This window comes from Lipotes vexillifer, unplaced genomic scaffold (assembly GCF_000442215.2).
Source record: "Lipotes vexillifer unplaced genomic scaffold, Lipotes_vexillifer_v1.1 scaffold349, whole genome shotgun sequence".
Taxonomy (NCBI): Eukaryota; Metazoa; Chordata; class Mammalia; order Artiodactyla; family Lipotidae; genus Lipotes; species Lipotes vexillifer.
This window is the reverse complement of record NW_006790574.1, coordinates 1,005,813-1,010,196: the sequence shown is the minus strand read 5'-3', so window position 1 is coordinate 1,010,196 and position 4,384 is coordinate 1,005,813.

Below are 4,384 nucleotides of genomic sequence, written 5' to 3'. Positions count from 1 at the left end.
CCGCTCTTATTATTTCTACTAATTTTCTGAAATGCCTTTTGTAGTCTTTATGTACAAGATCATATCATTTGCAAGTGATTTCAGTTTTGTTTCTTTCTTTATAATCCTTGTAATTTTACTTTCCTCTCCTTGTATTCTTTTCATATAGGTATGCTAAATTCAAAAGGAACTGTGCTGTGCTGTATGTACTACACAAATTCCACCTTTATTTGTATCCATTTGCTATAGTTCTTTGGTGTAGAGGTAAATATATAATGAAGAATGTTCAATAAACCTATTAATGTCAGGTTAATAATGATTTCTAAGGTGTTGTAATGCTATATCATCTTGATGCCAGTAAGTACACTTTACAGAGCTATCAAATTGTGCCTCATTAAAAATGCCATTTGAAGATCGGCAAATTGTTAAAATTTTGACTAATATGATATCTGATTATCTTGAACTAGCAAGCAGAGCTTGGATGTTAATAACATCACTTTTTACAACACATTTGAGAGCAGACACTGGCATTTATATTGTTGATGTTAAAAGAAAAAAAAAGAAACAGGCTGCATCTTTCAACTACTAAGTCAAGCTTTGTCAATTTAGCTTCTGCAAAACAGCATCTTCTGTAAGAGTATATTAATGTTCTAAATTTGAGTTATATTTTTCCTAGTGTTTAATTTGTAAATGTACTGAGTTTAAAGCCATAAGAACTTTAATTATACATTGTTTATGCCTAGTTTTATTACATGTTTAAATAACTTTATAATTAAAATAGGTTTAATAAATCCTGGTAGCCCATGTGCACTTTTTTCCTTTGAAATAGTCTCTCATTCTATTCCTTACATTTGAGAAATTCCGTTCTAATGAGTAGGAGACTCTCCTTGGTCTCACTTTGGGGATCCTGGCTTTGCTGGTCTTCCTAAATTGGTAAGTTACCTACTTATATTGGGTGATTGTACCTCACTACATCTGTTTAACCACAAGGGCTCCTGAGTGCTCTTTCTGAGAGGCAAATTGATTCTAAACTTTGTCTACTTAAAAGTATTCAATAATCTTTGTTTATTTTTAAGGTAATATTCAAAACTTCTTAACGTAATTCAGAAAGCTCTGTATAATTTTTTCCTACAGACCTCGCTAAATGCATCTTTGCAAACTGTTTCTCCCACAGTTGACTCTATTTCAATGGAAACACGATCTTTGCAAATGCTCAGACCAAAAACCTTGGAGGGACACTTGGCTCCTCTCAGTTGTACACCAGATCAGCAAATCATCCAGGCTCTACCTTAAACACATACACAGACTCACCACTTCTCAACACTTCCATACTGTTGCCTGGACCATGCCACCAACATCTCTTACTAGAATTTTGCAGTAATTTCTTGATTAGTGTTTATGCCCTTACTCCTGTATTAGTTTTCTGTTGCTGCTGTAACAAATTATCAAATAAAACGTTCAAATAATTTGCTGTAACAAATTATCAAAACTCAGCATCTTAAGGGACTTCCCTGGTGGCACAGTGGTTAAGAATCTGCCTGCCAACACAGGGGACATGGGTTCAAGCCCTGGCCCAGTAAGATCCCACATGCCGGAGCAACTAAGCCCATGCACCACAATTACTGAGCCTGTGCTATGGAGTCCGTGAGCCACAACTACTGAGCCCTGCATGCTGCAACTACTGAAGCCCACATGCCTAGAGCCTGTGCTCTGCAACAAGAGAAGCCACTGCAGTGAGAAGCCCGTGCATCACAACAAAGAGTTAGCCCCCACTCGCCGCAACTAGCAAAAGCCCGCACGCAGCAGCGAAGACCCAACACAGCCAAAAATAAATAAATAAATTTATGAAAAACAAACAAACAAAAACTCAGCATCTTAAAACAACATTAATTATCATTTCACAGCTCCGTAGCAATCCAATCGGCTTGATTGGCTTTCTGACGTGGAACCTACAAAGTCGAAAGTATTGGCAGGGCTGCTCTCCTTTCTGGAGGCTCTGAGGATTATTCCATTTCAAGCTCATTCAGGTGGTTGGCAGAATGTAGCTCCATGTGGATATAGGCAATGCAATGTTTCTGTGCTGACAATCACATGCAGGCTGAAGGTCTTTGTAGTGCAGAGAATCATGCTCCAATGATTGAGCTGGCTCTCACTGAGCATGTGGGGAACATGCATCCACAGTGCACTGCCATAGAGTGTTTTATATATAATGTGCTATGTGTGTGTCTTGTGTGTGTGTATTTTTAAGGAAACTGTTTCAAAATATATGGTGTTGTAACAAACCAATGCTGCATACATAGGCTGACTTTAAAGGAGGTATGTGTGCACTTGCAGGACTGTTTATTATTAGGCTCTTCCCCTGCTAGACTGTAAGATTTGAGGGCAGAGGCCCTGCTTATGCTGTTTATCACTCAGTCCTCAGGGCCAAACACAGTGCCTGGCACAGAGGAAGTAGTCAGTAAGTACATATTGAAGAAATAAATGAACAACGGTTTTATATTGGTCACCAAAACGAGACTACAAAAATGTTTTAAATCTTAGTTAAGTGTTATATTCATAAGCAAAATAAAACCATTGAGCATAGCTGTAATCTGCACCTGAGTGAGTTTAGGAGAAAATAAGTCTATGAGAAGTAAATTTCTGTTCCTCATGTAGTAGCCCTGGGGTGGATCAACCAGAGATGAGCAGGTCCTGCCCTAATGGACAGATATGGGGTGAAACCTGAGCCCCGGGCAGGCCAGGGCTGCTGTTTTTTCTAGCTCACTGGTTTAGGTGGTGCTTTGAGACCGACCTGTTCCCTGTGTCTTCTCCCTCTGGACAAGATTACAAGGATGGAGATGCAGCAGCAATCAAGCCTTGGTCCAAGAAGAAGCCCTAATTCTTCATTTGTCCCAATCACAGCTGCCCCAAAAGAGACCATGTAGACCCTCAGAGTACACTACCTTAGAACTAAAATAGCAGGCTATAGGGGGGATGGGCTAGTCAGTCTTCATGAATTTTTGTTATTGTATATGATTCCCTTTGAGTAGGCCCTTCCTCCTTGTGTGAGGGCCTGTACTGAAGGCTCAAACTGATCTGACAATGTGGGTGGCTTACAATGGGTTGTCTTTAACTCCACTCAACTACTAGAGAAGAGATCCAGATGAAACTGTGCAAAATAAAGAGAATGAACTAGTGCCATTTGTGAATATTTTTCTCTACTTCCAATATTGTAGAAGCTGGAGGAATGATTATACTAATGTGTGGAGTCTATTCCATGCACCAGAAACTATTCAGTGAGCTAATGATGAGCAGGATTCATAATGAAAGTACCTCTTTAAACAGGAATATTAGCTCCATATCTAAAAGTTAAAAACGTATTTGTTCAATTCATACCTTCAAACAAACATTTAAAATAATCATCATTCAATTTCTGTTAATCGTCCAAAAAAGAAAGTTGTATTGGATAACCCCCTCTGAACGTTCCCAGCATTTTGTGGATTTCCCTAGTATAGTGAGCAGTTACACGTCAGGGTCAAAGCCAAGGAGACAAAGACACTTTGTGGTGAGAGCTAATGATTTGCCACATGACTTTAGATGCGGTTTTCTGATCTATCTGGGCTCAGTCCCTAATCTCTAAGAGAGGGTGAACATTTCTCCTTAAGGGTTTTGAGAAGCAATCAACGAGCTAATTATAAAACACTTTGCCAAAATACCATGCCACACAAGTGCTCTAAAATAAAGGCTGCTTTGTAATTGCAGAATGTCTTGAAAGCTGATCAGAGATGATGAGGGTGATGCTCATTTCGAAGCTAAAGTTTTGGTTAGATTTGTTTTCTTTTCTTGTGGGGTGGTCCTGTGGGGAGGGCTGCAGTCCCAGGGTTTAGTGACTTAGGTCTGGTGTCCTGTGTGGTGGGCATTTTGACAGGCAATGTGAAGACAGCAATGAATAAATAGTTCTTGTCTTCAAGGAGATTAGAGAATGGGGGAGGCAGGAAAATGGGCACTTACAAAAGCACTTTGTGTTGTGTTTGTGCTGTGAAATAGAAGAGGGTAATGCCACCGTAAAGCAGCTAAAATCTGGGAAAAAAACTGTTGAGGAGAAAAGAGGAGAAGGTCCCAGGAGGAGTAAAGAGAGAGAAAAACAATCTTAGAGGAACTACAAGTAGTTCCTGTTCGGCTAAATTGCAGAGAAGAGTAGCCTCATGGCAGGATAGTGGAGGGCTTTCATCCACATTAGGGAATTTAAACTTTATCCTAAGGGAAATAGGCAATCAAAAGATTTTAAACAGGGAAGAAACATAACCAAATTTGTGTTTTAAAAAGTCACTATGTCATGTATATTTTGCCACTACGTATGTGTGTGTGTATATATATATATATATATATATATATATATATATTTTTTTTTTTTAATGGCAACTAT